The sequence below is a fragment of the Varroa jacobsoni genome, unplaced genomic scaffold (assembly GCF_002532875.2).
Source record: "Varroa jacobsoni isolate VJ856 unplaced genomic scaffold, vjacob_1.0 scaffold_589, whole genome shotgun sequence".
Lineage (NCBI taxonomy): Eukaryota > Metazoa > Arthropoda > Arachnida > Mesostigmata > Varroidae > Varroa > Varroa jacobsoni.
Window position 1 is genome coordinate 218,472 of NW_019213491.1, and position 21,561 is coordinate 240,032.

Below are 21,561 nucleotides of genomic sequence, written 5' to 3' on the forward strand. Positions count from 1 at the left end.
AGGTGAACAGTTGAAGCACATCAATCACGGCTTTAGAGGCTTCAGAATTATTGCTAAGTTGCTACTATAGGAAGGATCTAATCCACGATGACGAGATTTCACAGGAAGAACGCGAATGGATTGATACTAGATTTGAAACAATCTTCTTGAAAAGTCATGTTGCAGAGTTGTTTGTGAAAAGGATGTCCACTCGAATGATTGTGACGCGCGTAGAAAAGACACTAACTTGAAGCCGACTATATAAGACTAGAAAAAATAAAGACTAACAGCACGTTAACGATATAATTGAGTTTCTGCCCTGTTCAGTAATTAAACAACCTTTTTTTTTTTTTTTTTACCAAAATAAGGATGATTGATTAAACTTTTTCAATGATTCTTTTCATCGTTTAACATTGATTCGAACTTGGTTCGTCTGAGTGAAATGAGGCAACGCTAGTACGAAGTTACTTCCGAAAAGGCATAGATTGAAGTTTAATTTATGTGATCGAATCAGCAAATAAGTTGAATGCGTATCGCTGCATTATGGATTTTTTAAATTGCCTCCTAGACACCGGATAAACTGCAGTGACTTTATGACTACATGTACGATGATCGAAATACGCTATCTCTCTGTTGTCTCTGGCCGTCCACCCTTTGTTTGCCGACGATTGGATGTACGGAAATTACTTGCGCGTTCACTATGTCGCAATAACAAAAGCCGAAAAAATGGGTAACTTTGTACTGTTACTATGTTTGCTACGCGTAGTAATTATTTAGAGTCCACTGGAATACTTGAAATCACACAGGCTCAGACATTGGCGTGTACACGAACTGATATATTGGGTTTAATACACCGGCCTTCCAGAAACTATCCCTTCGGAGCTAGAAGTTTGACGCGTCCATCAAGTTCTGGCACCACCAGGTTACCAATACCAGAAGTCATTGTAGTCCAGGTTCAAGTTTATTTTTTTTTCTTTAGTATCTTTCGCTAATTCCTGGATTAGAGCCATACTGATCTTGGAAACCCGCAACGAGCCACTTCTCTGTTCCCGAACCATTGGGCGATCTGAAATTAGCGAGAAGTGGTGCAATGTGAAGATAGATTCACATGAGCAGCTTGATTTTAAGCTTGATTTATTACGGAATTTAACCGACATAACAAAGCTCGACCCAGTAACATTTCGTAAACTTTCTTTAACGATTTTTTCTAGATATTTACCAACAACTTTAACAAGTTAATAGCGCAAATTGATTATTTTCCTTTTGCGGTTTGTTTTAAGTTAGGCGCAAGAGATTCAATTTCATTTTCGGGCAACAAGGTGAATGGCCTGCAAAAAAATCTATCAGTGGAATAACCTCGTAAAGACCCCTGAATCAGCCCGATTGGCGATCCACATGAAGAGTTTACAAGTTTCTTCTGCTCCATCTTTCGTTTAATTCAATTTGACACGGCGCAGCGTGTTGCTTCGCGTTCGCTTGGAAACTAATCGAGTACCATCTTTTTGGTGCCCCTTTGATGCGTGGAGATAGCATCCGAGACTTTGATGAGCGATCTGGCCCCCGGAATGAACTTATCTTCTTTGCGTTTCGATAGTAGTTTCTTGTTCCCTGTTCTATTGGTTACCTGCACAACAAACTTCGATTGTGGATCGTTTATTGTGACTCGCTTTGTCGCTCCACACGTCCGTGTATTCTGAGATAGTTACACATTAGTTGTCTTCTCCTCGTTTTTTCTTCATCTCTTTGTCGTTCTCGTGCCTGCTTTCTATAAATCCCAGGCTGATGTTACTTTTGGGAGAGTGGTAGCACTCTCAGCCTTAGATCATAAGAGGTTCTCTTGTTTGGCCTGAGGCTTCTGATTGGTTAGCAAACTTAGATGGTGGGTCAGGTTAGCTCTGCTCGACTTTATCCTCCCAAGTTTTGTGCTCCCCCTGACCTTTTCAGATATGTAAGCCTCTGCGATTCTGAGTAGCTCCTTTATCAGCCTATCAGCATCCCCATGCTACCACACTCCCTTTATACCCTAGGACCCCGGCGTCTAATCGCAACTGTACGATCCTCTCTGCCTTCCACCTCTTCCCAGGCTTCTAATTTTCTTGTATTGTCTCTGTTTTCCTGCTCTGCCCCCCATTGTGCTATGCTTCCCAATATAATATGTGGAATAATTTACTTGAAAGATTGCCCTTGTAATAGTCGAAGTGGTGTTACAAGTAACACTAGCCTTCGTATTCGTCCTTGGTGGCTCGGGGCCTGCTGCAGTTAGCCGCCTGGCTGCATTTCGATTTCGACCGATCCTTTGCCGGCAGGAGCAGTACTTCAATGGGAAGTAACAGCAGCATCGATCGACGATGCTAGGCGTCTGTGAATCGGTCTCTGAGCCTTACTACCTCACTCAAGCGATTTCGTGAGGTTCCACTGAAGCAGAGAGAATCCGATTGTCACTGCATTCGTGAAGGTAGTGATCCATCGTGGGTGGGTGAAGATAGGAACCACTTTTGCTAACGCAGCTTTCCTCTCGATGCCAGCCATGTTTGCTCAACTTTACCGATCTATATATATTCGCTAAAAAATAGTGCCACACGGCCGGCTGTATCGATTGTATTGCCAAAGGTGTTATTTTTTTCTTTTCGTTCTGATGAACATAGCGTACGCTGTTGATCCACGCATTTTCACGTTTCACGTCAAACGCGTGAGTGTCGTGTGAATTTGCGCCGTTCTCAACCCATCCGTTTGACGTACACGATGACGTCCACGCTAATACGCCCCGGCACTAGGCCGCATTTTCCGGACTCATCGGCAGTTGACGGAGTCGATTGTGTTATCGTGTCTCTTTCTGTTTCGGTTTAATCCTCCATTACTACGACCAATAGCTAGCGGCATAGGTCGCTGGAGTTTGTGCAGAAAATTGCGTAAGAAGGGAGGGCGGACTAAGCGCTTGTACTGCAACCAAATTTTACGTGGACGCTGTAAAATAACACATTGTGGTTATCTATTGGGGAAACGCTGTTGAAAAGAAAGACGAATTCCGCGTTCGTTTGCATTAGATTCGTGTAATATTCACTATATCACAAATCATCTGCTCTCGTCAATGCCGCGTGCAATAGCAGCTCACCATGACAAACATACTGACGCATGTTTGTCGGCTTTCGAGCCAGAGACGCGCTGTCTGCTTGCCATCAAACGTTCTAAACACATTGAACTAGCGATACTTCAGCAAAAACAGCCATTCATCAATCAATAGTCGGCTATAATAAGCATGACGAACAGCTAATCCTGAACAATCCATGTAGTACGACTTCCGATACTGATAGTCCGGTACATCGTATATGAACGCTGTACCAGCCACTACGACAGTTCTACTCCCGCATTAGTAGGCATATAATATCAGCGTACATCGTTCAGTATTGCTCCTAATCCATTTAGATAAAAAAATAGCCCTCCTTCTCAGCAACCGCTGCCTCTCCTCGTTTCACTCTCGTTGATCCCGTATAAACCACATCAAAATCAAATACGCACCATAGGTATTCTGCCACGTTCCGCAAACGCTATGGTAAACGATGCCGTTTGCTGCTGCTGCCATCTTTCTAGTGCGTAGTATATCTAATAGTATATATATATATATATACATATAATATTATGCGCTTTAGTCAATGTAAATGAAACAGAGCAAAGCGACACGATCGCTTAGACGGGCTGCCGTTTCTAGCCGTGACAAAAAGGACATTGCTGTTTAGAGGCGTCTGCTCGAAAGGTTATTTGGGCCTCCGATGGGGCTGAGCGGAGGTTGGGCCATCTATAACAGGGAAGGGAAGGATACAAAGGGGGCATTTAATCGACTGCCGGTCGATGATTGATATCCACCGCCGTGTCCCCTGTTCTCAACCGATTGAACAGGGAACATCGGGTGGCCAATTCGATGTAAGGCCTGTCTCGGGCACCTTACAGAACCACTGCTAGCCGCTCTTACTATCGCCTCTCTCGAGTCCGACGTTCGTTTGGCAAACTGACCCACCAACCGTATTTTGCCATACTCGAACTCTGCAGGAACCATGTTCCGTTTAGTCCCTGCTGTAGCCATGAGAGAGAGTTAGAAAGAACAAGGATCTCCCAGCGGGCGCCGTCCAGGCAGCGACGGTACTAGCAATGGCCGGCTGCTTTGATCGTTGCACACATCACGATCAGTCACTTCCCGTTCAATCGCAACTCCTATACGCGTATACAAGGCTGTCCGCTATCTTTTCAGCGATCTTACAGCAACACGAACGGCTGCCATGGCTTTTAATCACCATCAGCACAACTACATACAGTATTCTACTCCTAGTAGTCAAGTGCGATAGTCACTACAGCTTCGGTTGTTGGAGTTGTCGCCATCGACTTCCGTTCCCGATTTCGTTTTCTTCCTCTCTCCCTTTCTCTTTTCTTACCCCTGTGGGTTTTTTGGAACTCCTCGGAACCTTCGCCGTCGCCACAAACCACCTCATGTCAATCAAAACCGGAGCGCTATCTCCATTGAAGTCGTTCGTGTCTGGCAGAGTTCTTCGCCGCCATCACCTCCACAAGAGGTGAGGACTCTCCCGCTATTAGTCTCGGTCAGTTAGGGATGTTGAAAGGAGCAGTCGAAAACGGAAAGGGGCAGAGGAACGGCGCGAAAAGTTACGCTGGCAGGACGCCAGCGGTCATCTAAATGTCTAAAGAACGGATGCGCAAAGAAGAGAGAGCCAGATTAACTAGAATTAAGTATAGCTACTACCAATATGAGGGTTACCGGTTCGACTTGTTTTCCTGGAAATAGAAAGGTAGAACAGATAGTACAGCTGGACGGGCGGTTATGCGTATATCAATTTATATATTTAATCGAAATATATTAAAAGATAACAGATGACCAAGCTTCTGGCGTATTCATTCGCGCTTTGTATGTATTATGCATTCTAATCATGCGCGTTTCAAAAGAAGACTCTTAAGTAGAATCCACTATTAGAATATTATATATCTGGGGATATATATATTTAGGACCATATATTTTCCTTTGCAAGAAAAAAGGAGACATCTGGAATGGGAATATTCAGTGGTTTCAAATGACTGTCAAACCTGCAGTCGGGAAATATTAATATAATCATACAATTTAATTGTTCCTAATGTAGCTAACCGAATGAACATAGACCCTTAACATGGGTACACAGATATTCCAGTATGGTCAGCTAGCAACGTTAGGCTAACATGACATTTTTAGTACGCCCCATTCGTACCTAAATTTTTACATCATATATGTATATGTTAAAACTTTTCATGCAGACGATGTAAGTACAAAAGAATTTATACTGACCTATGTCGGAGTTGGCGTGTCAGAGATCTGGTTCTCCTAGCCAAGTGTCCATGCGTGTGTCAGGAACGACACCATTGTCCTTCTTGTCGGGGGACGAGCAACTAAGCGACCATTGACGTCAATTCGATTTCACCATGAACGCCGCCATCACCACCAAGAAAAACACCATCAATAAAGAATATTTAACCAGCAGCAACAGCGGCAACGAGGGGACGTTACCGTACGTGATTACCGTCGGGCCGTTGTACGGTCTGCTTCGCATCGTCGGACATAGGTAGGGGCGACCATCCACGCCTGTCCCATAAGCTAGGAGGCTATAACCCACAATCGCATAATCCTTTCATAGAATTCACTCAGGCAAAGCCAACAGTAGCATCAGCATAAACAATGGGGGAATCAAACTACTCACATAGTATACTGGGTAACATGCCTCTATGGATTTTCTATCTGACATTCACTCCTATAGTTCCTTACTTTCTGGGATTTGCCCTATTATATAATGGCTTGCTCATAGATGCAATGACGACGGGCCAAGTAGAAGCACCTACTCAATTTACACAGAAGCAGCAGCAGCAGATATAGCCAATAGAAACCAGTACCTTGAACTGTAATATAAGTAACAGAAATGGCAGATTTTTCTGCGGCATATTCTCGTGCCGGTTGACCGGTTGATAACCCCTTAACCGGAATACGGATCCGCCTGCATCATCTGCTAACTGCAGGAGTGTATTCCGCACTAGGATCATGCTTTGCAATCATTCACCGCGGATCCGTTCATGCTCCTTTAATGCTTCTATGCGTTCCTCGTCCGTGAAGGTGGTTCGGTACGTTACAGAAGAATAAATGTACCCCTGTTTTGGAGAGCCCGCTTTGGACATGTCGGGATATTTTGGTATATTCGCTACACATGACCCAATCGGGGTATAAACGGCGTTACGTCAAAGACTCCCTACGCGCTAACTAATATTGGCATGTAAAAATGTACGGGTATTCTGAGTACGTGTGTGCTCAGTGACACGAAACTAAATAATATTTGAAGGAAGGAGCCTATATACAGGCCCTCATCTTGTCGGTCCGCATGGATACATTCAAACGATCGATGCCGGGTATATAAACATCTCGTATACTTGTGCAGTGGATACCTCTTAGTCTGGGTAGCCTTTTGAGAGATCCTGAGTTTGTTTCGTAGATAAGTAGTTGCAGTTGCTCGATATTAATATATAGTTAAAAATATGTCAACTTGTTCAAACCATTCGTTGGTCAAGATAGGTACAATAATAATAATAATCAACTTGCCACAATCTAAGTTATCGCAGTACTGATTTCGTGGCCAGGTAATACGGTAACGTTTATGACTGATGCTACAAAATAAGCGAATCTTGCTCTCATTCGATTGCAATGATCCGCTCACACTGCCAGCTCCATGCAGCCACTGCATTAAATTCAACGACTAAAAGCTATTCACTTAGAACCTAATGCAGGAACTGTCTCTTCTAGAGCTAGGGACAAGCTCGCAACCAGGTTCGCTGTTAACACAACATGCCATAACTTTGCTATGGAACAGAAGATACTAACAAGATTAGACGACTGATGCGCCTCCATCATACGTTTATAGGCGTCAAAAAGAAGCAAAACAAATCGAGCGTTAAAATCGTGGATCTCGGCTTCACAACTACTGCATCGTAACCTCTCTGTTCCCATATCCTTCAGCACTAGTAATGGCTGCAGCCTGTCTGCTAGAAAGAAGGAATATGATGATTTACATGGTGGACGCAAATGACGTGGGACGTGTTCCCAGAGCGCTTGGTCCACGGGGTGAGGCCTTCCTCTTTGAAACGGGCGGTACAGCGATACACGAAAAGTCTGCGTTACTACTGCTGCTATTACTTCTGTCCGTGCGGCAGCCAACCTGAGTCAGCGTCACTGCCGCATCTTGGCCATGTTTGCTAATCTAGCCAGGTAGCTAGTAGGCGCAGCGACGCTGTCAACCAATCTGAGGTCATTAGATGAAAGCATACGGGCCAGATCTGGGATTGAACTATGAACCGCTATCAACAGTTTCCGACAACCTCAAATGCATGAACTTATTCAACATGACATTTATCGGGTCTCCCAGCGGTTTTATGTACTGTGGGGCTACCTCCATACGGTCCAACGTTTCCGGTCTTAACGTACCAAACCGGCTGTTTATGCATCACAGAGAGAAATTAAGAAAGGGGGAAGTAAAGAGGATGAAAGAGAAGTACTTGCAAAAGTAGGGTTAACAACAGACACCGCTGACAAACCTTTTTACAGAGACATATATGTCACAGCAGGCCACTCGTCCTTCAATACCGGGCTGATGGCTCCTGGCGTGAGTAACTGGGATCACAAGCAGCGTCGGATGCAGTAGTCGTTAGCCACCGTTTGTATGTAATTTATTTCAAGCGCGAACACCACCTTTTTTCTCACTATTTTGGCCTCTTCGTATTTTCCCGTTGTCTTTTTTGGATAAATACAGGGAGTGAAGAACAAGCATTAACGTGTCGCCTCATTGCAATGTCTATAGTCGCCAGTATTCGGAAATAGTTGCTCGACTGAGAGACGTAAGAAAAATAGGGAAGTGTAGGAACGAAACGTCAGTACTGAAGTAGAAGGGAATGCTACGTGTTGGTATGCACAAACTGGCTTGATTACCAGCACAAGGAGGAACATTTGAATGGGTGGCAACGCATAGGCAGAGGAGCAGGCAAGCGAGGGGGTGGGAAGGGGGTGAATTTTAGGACTTAGGACCAAAGCGAAAACAAGTAAATTGAGGTAGCGTGCATTGCACTCCACCGTCCAGCCTGTTTCGACTGAGCTATTCAAGAAACTTAAAATCGTTCATAAGAAACGTACAGACGACATAATGGACACAGATATGCGTGTTTTTCTGGCGTCGGAAAAGTACACTTATGTGCCACGGCGAAAACTTTAGCAGTATTTTCACAGGCGGTGTTCCTACATTAGGTCAATTACTAAATGAACGATGGCCAGTTTCTCTTGTCAGCAGCGTATTGATATTTATGCTAACGTTAGCATCTAACTGGTTTGTAGACAGTATAGGATGGGTGATAGGTTTGTTCTCATAGTTCCAGCTATTTCTTACTGTTCGAGTCAACACGAGTATTTTAAGTTTATTACTTTAGTTTGTGTCGCCAAATTTCGTTTATATATAAATTTCGAAATAAATATCTTGGAAACTAACGCATCGGAAAAACAGTGTAAACATGGGAACATATATGAGCACTTACAATTGGGAAGCGAATGGAAAAGCTCTATTCGAATACGGTCAAATATATTTCGCTTTCAAGATACTGCAATTTATAGAGTTTTTTTCTTTTTGTTTTCTCTTTATTCTTCTGACACTCACAAGAGTAACATAATTTTGTATCTTTTTCCTATCAATGTGGCCATGGATAATTAAACGAGCGGGTAGTTCAATAACGGGAAAAACTGAGCCTTTCGGCACAGTGAGGGAATGCCTGAGTTAAGAAAGATGGCCAGGACACAGCAGCTGGATTACTATGAATCGAACCAATGCAGTCGTAACAGCTACGAATTCCCGAAAGCTAGATACAAGGGGCCTACAGGACCTTGTTCTATCATCAGGAGCCGTTCATAAAGTTAGATTTATAGCCAAACATGCACATACTCACAAGAGCGTAAATAGAGTCACTTCTATGACCAACGGAGACCCTTCTCTTTTGGGGAGGCTCCAGTACGAGCTGGCAAAACAACCTGACATCATCGTACGGTATATTCCTATTGCACGTCGATACCTCTTCACAGGAATAGTGCTACTGTATACGATCGATTGGAGAGCTATCTTTCACTGTTCTATGGATTTTTTGAAAGCTTACGTCGACTCCTTCCAAGACGACTGTTCCAATGGCTCGAGGAAGGCAGGTGTTGGCGGCGGCGGCGGCACCAAGCCCTAAGCGTCATACAGATCTTCAAAGTAAACTACGAACCGTATCGGTTCTGTGGCATCGTCGGTAGTTCTGTCCTATAATTCTACAGAGCTTCCTTTATAAAGGAAGTCTGTAACACGATAGGCATACTTTTTGCTCATCACTACTATGGCTGTCGTACCGAAGCCGCAAAAAGAGCCCGCTGCCCAAGATAACTGTTTGCTTGTAGTGTGGTCCCGTTCCTAAATTTTTCTTTCAAGTCGATGCAAAAAAATAGAGCTGTTTCTTCTCGTCGGATTTGATTACCCGCTACTGAAGTTCAAAGCATTTACATAAAGTTACGCTGGACTGCCATGAGGCTGTGCGCCCGACCGACAAATCAAAAGCAACTAAAGGGCAGAAATATTGGGTTTTGCAGCTGCAGCTTGCTTTAATATGCTACTAGGCCATCTCAGCGTTGCCAGCTAAGCTCTGAATTGTTTGAAACAGCATCCGCTTATGAGCGGCGCAGACCCTGTTATTTTTCTAATAATGCAGCACCAAAGTTGGATTTACCGGCTAAAGAAGAAGGAGGGAGACTGTTCTACTGGTGTATGGGTTTTCAAACTATCTTTCATTGAAAGCCAACGCACTCCGCCACTGTGGCTGACTCTTCTATCGGCCCACAAAGATTGCTAAGATTTAGGCTAGGACGACCGATTCAAAGCAACCCTTGTCTGAATCTTACATCTAGAACATGAAGCTTCTCTGCCTGACTTCTAAACCATCTGGTAGCTGCTCGTTCTCCTTCTCGTTGTTCTCCTTGTTAGCTGGTCATATATAGACGAATCCGTTTCTCTTTCTAATTGACGCCTGATAAAACAAAATGGCTAGAGTTGTTTATCAATGGCATACATTTTCGCTATGTATCCAATAACGCACCAGCTACCTGTCGTAAAAAAATGTAGGTCCGCGGAAAAAGATATTCTTGTGGATATTAAACCAGCCAATATACACTTTTCCGCCTGGCTGTCGATGCGTCGCTAGAAACATCGGGGAGCACTAAAGGCCCACTGAAAGTCCTTAATGCGGCTAGGGAACATTATAGGTCACGAAGGCCTTAGACGACACGTAGCAAGCTTCGTTATACGTGCAAACTACGATGTGGACTTGTATTTGGACAAGAGGCGCGAGATGATTTGTGGCGCTGAAGTTTTCGTCAATATATACCACCTACAGAGTCACAGGCCCATAAACTAATCATATCGTGTAGTCCAGGTTGCTGCTAATTAATAATAAGTCAGCGAGTGTTTACTCTAGTGTGTGAACTGTGGTCGGACCTGAGATATGACAAAGCATTGATTTTTTTAATAAACCGTTTGAACTAAGACTCTTTAGTCGAACAGGCAGCGAGTGAATAAACCTTTTAGTTCGTTATTTCTCAACGAACTGTTGTCTGTTTATGTCACTACAATTGCCGTCGCCGTAACTCATTGGTGATAAAACTACCAGCACTGTACATCGCATACGTGCCCGATGTGCAGCCGTTTGCAGTGTTGATCGGTTTGCCCCCGTGGGGGGTATCAAGACCCGGTTTCGCGTTCCGCATGTTCACGATGTGTGCCAATTTACGACGCTAGCCAATATGCCCTTACGTGAACGACACAGTACCAAGCGAGAGAATAATGAGCTTTAACTGACAGCGGCTGTAGCAGCAGTAGATATCGACAGGCCAATATCTATCAGAAAATGGAATGGAGTTACTGACGTCACACCCTATTGAATATGGTAACACTGCTTGACATGAAGGGACACAGAAAGCTGGCCATGTGCTACTGTACGGACGCCTAGCTTTATCTAAACATCCCTGTGCGGTAGCGTGTTTACCTGCGTAGGGGTCTAGGTTCGAAACCACGCGTGGACATGTTTCGTTTCGTGTAAAAGGATGTAGCCTTTTATATTTAACGGCACAAATTTAAAACATTTTTCTTTAGATATCTATTTATCGCTCTATGATTTATGAACTGCTTGCGCTGTTAAGTACTACAGCTAAAAGTAATAAAAAAGGATAGAGTGACGCACGCATATACTGTACTTATTATCGAAATATTTAAAATATGTTCAAAAAAAAACTTTGTATAAGTTGGCGTTTGTAAAAATGGTGAGGAGTTGTTATTCTTTTGCCTCGTTCCCGATCGATCTTTGATCTTGAGTTATAGTGTTGAAGGCGCAATTTCGGATTGTCAATGCGGAACGAATTGTTCTGCCATATTTTTACTTACTACACATAATGGTTAATAACAGTGTGTCGCGGATTCATCCATTAGTTATTATTATTGCAACCCTAGTATGGCATAGACGTACTCGTATACAGGGTAGGCTTCTAACAAAACCTGAATTTCTGCGTCCTTTCGGGCGTGTGACGCAGCTGATATCAGTCGAGAAATTCTGAAGCATTCTACGACCTAATGATTTCGATGATTATATATATATTTTGGTAGTCGTATAAAAAATGTGCAGACATCATTCTATTTCACAAACTGTTACATCTCGCGACGTTTGTATACCAAAACAGCGAGCGGTTGTTTTTCTCTATGTTATGATTACAATCTACTCAGTAGGTGTTTACCGAAATCGCAGTTGCGCTGAGAGATTGTTCGTTCGTGGTGCTTCTGCCGATATCGAGCCAACGAGGTCCTATCATGACCATTTCCTAGTATTCAATTATAATGTCTCATCGTCGGCTACAATTAATGGTTCGTTAGCACGCCAACCAGGAGAATGATTTTCATGCAACTCTTTTATAGACTGCAAAACAGGACATCGATCGGTGTGGTCAAGCATAGCTGGTTCGGGCGCTAACGGAAAGTAGGATTAATTAAATATATATATAGTTTTTTTTTTTTATTATGTCTTCTGTAGTAATGGCCACGATAATCACGACAAGACTTTCTCGGAACGGAAACTAGACGGATGCGAACGAACTTACTTACATATATTCGTCTTACACATACTATAAATATTTAATATCAAATTTTTTGTAAGTTTGGCTTAAATTTAAAGTGCTTTAGTGTGCGATTATTCTTCAACTGAGTGATCTTTAGATGCTTTACAAGCGTTCCCGTTTCTTGAAAACTTACTTTTGCAGGCCTAGTTTATTTTTTGATAGTGGTTTCGAAGTACATACTTACATCCAAGTGATGAGATAGAACGTTCATATTATACCCTTTATCGACTTTAAATTGCCTTTGTTTCGAGCGACCGCAAAGCACATGATGCCGTAACGGTTTATCGACGCTTGTGGTCCTGATACCGTATCAAATAGTGATATAATAATTAATAAAAGCGTCGTGTTCGGCTACATAAGACTACGACGAGTGGCTGTTATAGCCGATTGGCATATATGGTTGAACGAACAGTTTGTCCTTGTATGTCGATCACGACGTCTTCACTGGTCAGCTTCAAACTGATGGCAACGGCGAGACAGCAGATGAAATGATCAGTATGAATGAATTGGTAACTAATAGAGGACCTTTTTGACTAGTAAGAGATTAAATATCTAATCGCAGACCGAGCCTCACGCTGATTATAGTCTAATACCTACCCACAGACGCTAAAACTTCGAAACTCGATAATCTGAGCCATTACCTGGAACTACTTACGTATTTCTTCGAGCTAATTGAGCAGTTTGGTTGACTAGCAGCCGCCAGTGTCAGAGTTCGTGTTTAGCGAGAGAATCTCGAAACAACCTCATACATGGCCCGTAACTTCGAGTACACAGTAAACGAGCTCGCCTAAAAACAGAGTCACGTATATAAAATAGCTCTTCTCAGGCATCGATCAGAACGTCATAGAAACAGGTATCTGGACAATCTTGAGGAAAAGCCGCACGGTCATTGTACACTAAAAGGTATTGGGTCATCAGAACGTTTCTCCAACCATCTCGGGTCCTCGAGCCCCAATCCACGCCGATAATTCAGCGTTACGAAACGATAGTCATTGAAAGCTTTACGAGAAGTAAAGGCAAAGCAAATCTCCTCAAATGTTCTCGCATCCGATGGTCACTGCTGAGTTTCCTTTTACTGCTTTAATTTTATAGCCGAAACGTGGAAGGTGTAGGGAAGCATGTAGATTAGCTCTTGATGGTGTGACGGAATCAACTGCTGGGTCCTTTTTTCCACTGCTTGCACAACTGGTATTGCTATAGCTAAAATCCGAAGGAGAGTTACGGACCTTTCAGCCGATTGGCAGGCTCACGGTTGTAATCCATGGCGATGGCCTATCTCCTACAGTCTTCGGCTTCCAGTTGGTTTTTTCGCTTGTTTGTTCCGAGTCTTTCTGCGGCGCCTTTCCTGTCTACTAATGCATTTTTGATCGTTTCTTTGACCGTCACATTGAGTACTGTTTTCGTTCAACTGCTTTTTTGGCCAGCGTCTAAAAATAGTCGTGAACAGCCCAATCGACAACCGATACCATCACCTTGGTAGGCTTTGACCATTAAACCTAACAGAAGTACCAGGTCATATGAGAATACAGGTCTTTTGTTTCAAATAGTAATGCTATAAGCTGCGTTTATGAAAAAAAAAAAAGAAAAAATTGCGTTGCGTCAGGCAACAAAATGAGAAACAACCTAAAAATATGTATATAAAGGATGGTTGTTACTTAGGTGTCAAAATACTTCTTCTCTGCTGAGTAGAAGTAGCACTCAGGTGGCAAGTAGAGTGCTTAGCGCTAAATAGACAGTATTTTCATTCAAATCACACACCTGATTCATACGGGGTCGATAATCAATTTCCGCTCCTTTTCTATTTCTCTCTCTCGCAATGAAACGTGTAGGTAGATCCGTTGGCCAAAGTAGGTCGGATCTTCCGTAATCACCTCATTTTTATCAGTATTCCACTGAATAGCTTTCCTCTTCTATTTTCGCCTTCTTCCTTATCCACGGGCATATATCACACAAACCATTGCAAAGAAAGCATCCACAGCGTTAGCTGGTTTGAGCAGATTTTCGGGTGTACTCAGTAAAAACTAGCTAAATGGTTACCAAAGCATTTCAGCGACGAATCGGTGATGTTTCACTTGCAAACGAAGCTTATGGCGGCTATCGACAATCATAAACCCAAACGTCCGAAGATCTCGATTCGTCTAGCGCCACTAGCCAGGCTATCGTATTCGAACTACTCTTCCGGCTCAGTTCTGCTGTTGTCGATACTGGTGGCTCCTTTAATTATTGCTTCTTCCCAAAATTGGTTATTGATAGCTCTCACTGCTGCTGCCAGTACGGCAACAGCAGCAGCTCACGCTTCATGGAGCTCCTTGTGAAGCGTGGCATCCAAGTCACATCGCCTGTGACCAGATTGAATTTGGAGACAGGCGTCCATTTTTCTAAATTTTGTGTCTAATTTCTGTCACCGCTGCGCTTCACTTATTACTTACTGCCCCGAGAGGCAGCGATTAACTAGATGGCTACTTCTGCTTACAGTGCTGCTAGTGGTTTCGATAACGGCAACAGCGGTGGCCCCCTCACTGAGCCCAGGCTTGTCCGTCTTTTCGGACAAACCTAACCTAGACGAAGGAGATGGAATGGAGCTATACAGTTTCTCACTCAGATAAGCTCAGCGTTTGTTGTGGTCGGTTTAATTAGCTCGTGGACGACTTTCCCGAATCCTCCTCCTCGTCGTCGTGTGTTTGACCCGCAACCTCATCTAGACTCGCTCAGAAACATAGATACCGCCACACTCCTAAACAAAGCAGCGTTACGCTTCCAGAAAAGATCAATTTTTTTTTTCTCTGAGGCACGCTTACAGTTGAATTTGCACACACACACATATATATATATATATATATATATATATATATATATGTATATATATAGACAGGCTCACATGAATGTAATACAAGAATAGCGAAGAGTCTCTTACGACTGCTTTCTCTTCCCCGAAGCTCTACTAAAGAGTGAAGTAAATAGGAGGTGAGCGGATCCAGTTTCTTTAAAGAGCAATAGCTTTCCTTTTTTTTCGGCGACAGGCAGACGCAGTGGGCTGCTACTATTGTAACAGGACCGACTGGTGAAACGCTCTACGTTAGCTAACGCAACATTCGAGCTATCGTACTTCCTGTGTGACGCTTCTTTTTCGTTCGGGCCTTTATTCCGTCGATCGTTTATTAAGCCGGTGTCGTCGCCGTCCTCGTCAACAGGAGTCTGCCATTCCAGTGGAGTCGAATGACGAAGTCCACTAGGCCAACTTGGATAAGTTTCAGGCCATGGCCGAAAGGGCGACGAAGTTCAGGCTGCTCAAAAAATTCGACATTGTTTTTACTTATCCCTATCGACGGATATATATATATATATAGCTTTCCGCTATATTTTCCTCCCTACGTCCTTTACCTTCTGCGTCCACAACGCACTTCGCTACGTGTGCCGCTGCCTAGATTCTGTGGTTCGTTTCCTGTTTTCAATGTGTAGTGAAGGACGAACGCTAGAGCCAAACGCAATTTGCTCTGCGCGAGGACGCTCGATGGTTACCATCTTTGTATATGTGGTACGACGAAGTCATTGTAAAGTAGGGTTACCAATCGACCTCGACCTTTTCCCTTTCCGCCATCGCCGTGGTCTTTGCTTGTAGTATTATACTTCCAGTGGTGGCGCACAAATACATTATTGAGCTGAGTGACGTTGACAAGGCAAAGATCAACCACAACTACGGCAAGAGGTGGTGAGATTTTTTCTTCTTTTTGTCCACGCTACAATCCTATACGAGCTAATCCTCCACCTCCCTCACCCCGGCAGACTTCAGCAGTCCAAAGAAACTCGTCCTCTCTATTTTTAGGCCTTGACAGGACAGGATGAGACCAGCTAAGCCATAGATCGATAAGGATCGACAGCGGCAAATACGACATATAATACAAAAACGATTTATTTCTCGTGTGTCGACTCTTGTCAACTTTCTTTTAATTCAAATGTTGATGGCAGGCCGTCTCGCAGATCGCAAGTGACCGCTAGACTAAAAGCGTTTTGCTCGTCTAAAACGCCAGTTCATTAGAAGAAGCGCTTCCAAAAACAGTAAATGCCCATCTTTGAAAACACCATAGATATTAATTACATGACAAATGGTGTAGTTAACGTCGTGACGGTCGACGACTAAGTTCCATTGGCTGCAGCCTGCTCTTGTCTAGTGTACTACACCTAGAGAGTCTCGGTGTCGACTGGAATATGTTTTTTTTTTAGGAAGAACACCTTTAACATTTATTGAGAGGTCTGAGAGAAATGTCAGCGAGTATAGGCGGCCAGTAAGTGCTTTGTTTTTGGTCGCTGATAGTTTTTTTTAGCTTCTACTGTCTTTGGAAATCCATCAATGACGGCGTTATGCGATGCCACGCCAAAACAGGGACGACAACAGAGAATGTGTGCTAACGATAACGATAAAAACCGGACTAAGCAGAAGACTTACGTTAGGAATGTTTGTGGTCTGGTGGGCACCTTTGTTGCAACGAAGGTCGCAAACAAACTGCACAACCTTCCGTAATTTACCAATTATATATACACATATTGTATCGTACATAAAGACAACTCGAAGTCCTCTTGTTCTTTCCACTATTATGCTTCGAGCAAAGGCGGCGATTACGCTTCCATACGCTTCCGCTGTTAGCGCTTTGAAGTCTACAATTATCTGCGCCCTTTTGCCGTAACCCTCGACCCATGTCACCTCTTCATCGAATTTCGCCCCTATCGACTGGAAGATCGGTTGCCAATAGTATTTCGAAGTTCATTGTCGCATCAGTCTCGCATAAGAAGGTAAATGATTACGCAAAATTACGTTTAAAACAGGGCCAGTCTGAGGACCGGTTACAGCTATAGCAGCAGCTGCAAGCAAGAAGCGACTGGGAAAAATAAACCTGGCTGTTTTTTTTTTTCGTACATGTTCACCCATTTTCTCGATCCTTTTTTCCCTCCAGCTTTTATTGGTGTCCGCTATTTGTCATGACGACAGGCCAGTTAGTCAGCCACTCGGTGGATCCGAATGGACCAAAAGGTTTCCCGAACAGGGAAGTTGGCGGAGAGGTAGGCGTTGAGCCTTATTTTGGTCCTGCAAAGACTTTGTTGATTGATTCAATCAGTAAACATATTCACTTACCACATGATCCCGGTATGATCTATGAGGGCTGATAGGTGAATCCACAGTATTCCACAAACATTCACAAGTGCTCGGCCGACCATGAACTCTCGTTGCACCACAACCAATGCCCTCTCTTGCGTCGTTGTCTGTATCGTCTTCGTAATGCCAATAGTGCATAAATACAGGTTCTGACATATGTGCGTTGTCATTTATTGTAATAGCGGGAACGGTCGACGAAATTGCGTGCAACACATTGGTACTAACCGAATCAAAGCTGGTAGCATATGGTGCGTTGTTCGGCGTGTGTATATTGAGGCTGGAAGTGTTTATACAGCCTGCAATATCTAGAGAACTCGGTATAATCTCGAAACTTTCGTAATTTGCAATGCGTAATTATGACAGTAGAAACACCGTATGGCCAAACATAAGGTAATGAGGTGTCTCTGTTATACATCAAATTGTAAATCAGCTTCAATACAACCTACGGCTGGTTCTATTGATTTGAAGAATATTGGAGAATTGACCACATCAAATACAATAGAGTCAATGCAAAAAAAATAATTCACATAGCGCATTTATTCAACAGCATGGTAAGGCTAATCAATCACAATGAACGTATTAGAAAAACATGAGAAAAATGTAGGTTCCCTAAATTAAAGCAAAGTGGCGTTTTATTTGAGCAGAGCGATTTTATTTGAGAGATTATGGTTCCCGCTCACGATGAAGTAGAAGGCTGAGTCGTTCCAAACAGATTGTCCCTTCTATCGGTCGAATCTCGTGGACAAATTTAGTAGGAAAAACGTCTCTGATCAGGATTAAATCTGATGGTCTACTCGACATGGTAATGGCGTCATTGTTTTCCTCTTACAGAGAAAAAATACAGTGTTTAAAGATCCGTAAAATAGGGTTTATGTTAAGTTACCTTGTTTGCTAAAGCGTCATTTAAATTCTTCTATATATTTCTCTATATATTTTCGTATTACTAGCGGCGTCGGAAGGTTTGGTCATGCCATGCCGAGCTGTTAGACCATCGGAGCAAATGTAACCGCACACGAGTACAGATTGGGCCGGTGTAATGATTCTTGCAGAGCTCAGATGTGTTCCAGAGCAGATCAGGTTATTCGATGAAATTTCTGTTACTCCATGAAATTTCTATGTAATTGCTGGAAGTCGACGCCCTTATCTAAAAGGCGCCTGCTACTTACGCTGATAAAAATTTGTTTTCATCAAATTTCCTTCATCAATCCATGTTGATTAAATTCCTCAATAACGACTTGCAAGTCAGATACCTCATGTATGGTAGAATAGGCGAAACGATCGCGTTAGTGGCCGAGAGATTAAAATAAATACAAATTGAGCACCATAATCTGTATTGTTTTTTTCTCGATACGGGCCTAAGCAAGTCTCCTCTCCATTTTCACCATATTTATTTGTTTAATGCCCGCGTCTCTTTAGCGTTTCCGGCGTAAAGTCAAAGCCATGCCAATGGTCTCCACTCAATGATCGTGTTCAGTTTCCTTTTTAAAACAATAGAAATCTTACAGTACAACAAAATACGCAATGTCTACGAAACAAATATAACATCTAACTTCGATTGTGCTTGTCTTTTTCCTCCCAACCATGAAGCACAAGTACCAAGTATATCTACTCGTATGTGATGCGATGCCCCGTCAGTAAGACCGGAACCGATCGGTCTTGCGACTAAAAAATCGATGGCTTCGATTGCTTTTCTGACTACTGGCCCATACTCCGTGTTCTCATTGTTGGTTATTTAGCGCTTAAAAATAGTCACCAGGCGTGCATCCGGTTTTTCTACACACACACACAAAGTTTCGCCTACTTTTCCTTGAGAGGGCCTTTGCTTTGTCTTGGACCTTAAGGCCCCAATTTAAGATTTGCTGCATGGGTCGCCGCGGCCGGGTAGAGAACGGCCGTCCGGAGCGGCTAGTTAATGCAGAACGCAGAGATGGATAAACAGAAAAGAGCAGTACAAAAACTTGTGAATAAACGTCATTCACCAATACTTGGGAGGGCTTCAATGTCGCGAGTCAGCGAGCAGAGGGTCAGGAAATTGTCGTGTGGCGAGAACCGCTCCATACGCGCTTCCCGACGTAAATGAAAGCTAGGTAGATGTATATTTGGTCAAGGTAATGCGACTGTTAGGAACTGCAACAGCAATGCAGAGTGATCTTAGCACGTCGAGATCTCTTCCTAGGCTCAGGCGAGGAGGCTCGTTTTTGTCTTGTGCTTGCTTTCCAGAACAGTGCCATACGATTGGTAGTGACTAAATAGCATAGACCTGGCGCTCAACAGATCGGCCGAATAGCCGATAGATAGTGCCGTTTACAAACTGATTAACTTGCTGGACTTCTCACAGCTTTATGGCACCCTGATTAACATTAATCTTGCGCCTGAAGGCAACAAATAAGGCCACTGTGCAGGTAACACGTTCTTGTTCCCGAATTAATTTGATCTATTAGGTGCCGTTATGTGAAACTGCATGACGATGGGCTTACAGTGATTACTACTATATAAGGATGTTCCAATTATTCTATGTTTATACGCGATTTCAACGTTTGAAACTTGAATCACTAACAAATGCGTTGTTGAGGCCTATGCAGAAGCAAATTGACACTGACTTTATGTTGAGATGACGACCATTGTGATGCGCTCTAATATCGGCAGTAATCGTTGCTGTTGTCTGGCTTTACTACATCTATATATGCTGGACAATATTGTTCAGTAAAAAAATGATTTCTAATTACAGTTTTGGTAATTTTTGTGAATGGGGAAAAGTATGGTTTCTGAAAATGTCGCTACGCAGATTATTTTACTGCCAGCGTTTACTCGTAGATTTGATAACGATACAAAACATTGAAATGTAATTACTGATGAACGGATTGGATTACGGAGTCCAAGCATCTTAGTCATTTACTACGATTAAAATACTGCCAAACACTATATAGCTACAACACTTTTTTCCCAAGTATGGAAACGGCTATCCAAGTCACTTTTGAGGCACCATCCCCTGAAACAGTGGGAAGAGACATCATTAAGGGAATAATTTTCCTGTTCAATGAAGTTCACGAAGTAATTAAGCATTACGTTGTCTGGGTTGCATAATAATGAACGGGATGCTTAAATGTAACGCACAGACAGCGGCGACTATGCGCCAAATTGTGCTTACTTGTTGGGCCTATATATATATGGGTGTTCCGTCTATTCGATGTTTATACGCGACTTCAACGCTGAGTTTAATTTGTCTGAAACAACTTGTAATACAACTTATAGATGTGTGATATTTGTTCGTTGCGCTCCTGGTTCAATACATTTTCTAATAAAATAGCTCTCGATTGCGCGCTACATCATAGTTGTTATATGCGTATTGACATATCTGCCACGTAAATATGTCATCCGCAGACGTGCAGATTATCTAATGGATAGATCCTTGTCGATAAGCAAATGTCAATCAATATTCCAGATTCTGTGCTCTCTGTACTTGTGTCGCATAAGAAAAGGAACGACGTTAACACTTGCTCGAACCGTTCTGATGAACAGGCTCCGACTATACATGCGACACTCGTGTGTATCTTTCCTATGCGCGTAGAAGTTGTCACCATGTAGCAGACGAGACTCAACCCATACTTACGTATCTGTCTGCTTTTTGTCCGCTATTGCTGCCTCTGCTACTTTCGTAGAAATTTAGTGCGATGATGTTAAAGGGGAGGTATCATGCGAACTGGCAGACATCGGGATCGCCCTAAATTCATTAGTAGGTTCAAATGATATCTTCACTTGCCTTGGAGTGACGTCCTTCTCGAAGACCACAGGCCTTCTCACTACACACGCTACTGAAAAGTGAAGCGGGCGATCGGATAACCAAAAAAATTAGAACCAAACTAACGTGTGATAATCAAGTGCTATCTTTGCTGAACAAAATTGGTTCGTAGCATAAGATAGGGCTGGACTGGGTGGTCATTCGAATGGAAGCAGCAACAGCTGACACGGACTAGCAGCTGGGTTAATCCAAAACGATAATGACTTCCACCCGGTGGCTCCCGGGCTCTGGTCGTCCGTTGCCTAACACCGGTCGTGTGGCAATAATACCCCGCTACTGTTATTCATATTTGCCCATGCTATTCGGGGCATTTGCCTAGCTTCGTACGTGTCGAAGGCTGCATCTCAAGCTCCTTATCTCCTTCATCTCCGATCTCCTTAATCATTTAATTGA

The 21,561-nt window shown here is 43.2% G+C and overlaps 1 protein-coding gene and 1 long non-coding RNA gene across 6 annotated transcripts in view; one reads left to right on the forward strand and one right to left on the reverse strand.

Annotated features, from left to right (window-relative positions):
* Positions 1-21,561, forward strand: part of GlcT (ceramide glucosyltransferase) — a 131,149-nt gene that overhangs the window by 88,831 nt on the left and 20,757 nt on the right. The gene's annotated exons all lie outside the window — the stretch shown is intronic.
* Positions 320-17,862, reverse strand: LOC147753293 (uncharacterized). 3 transcript variants are annotated; one of them, XR_015311637.1, is made up of 4 exons: positions 8,980-10,275; positions 7,588-7,878; positions 5,303-5,403; positions 320-1,045 (listed from the first exon to the last, which is right to left on the reverse strand). It is a non-coding gene; the product is annotated as an uncharacterized LOC147753293 (long non-coding RNA). The 3 variants fall into 3 exon arrangements; XR_015311639.1 differs by lacking the exons at positions 7,588-7,878; positions 8,980-10,275 and adding an exon at positions 17,349-17,862; XR_015311638.1 differs by lacking the exons at positions 7,588-7,878; positions 8,980-10,275 and adding an exon at positions 17,349-17,862 and having other exon boundaries at positions 5,303-5,616.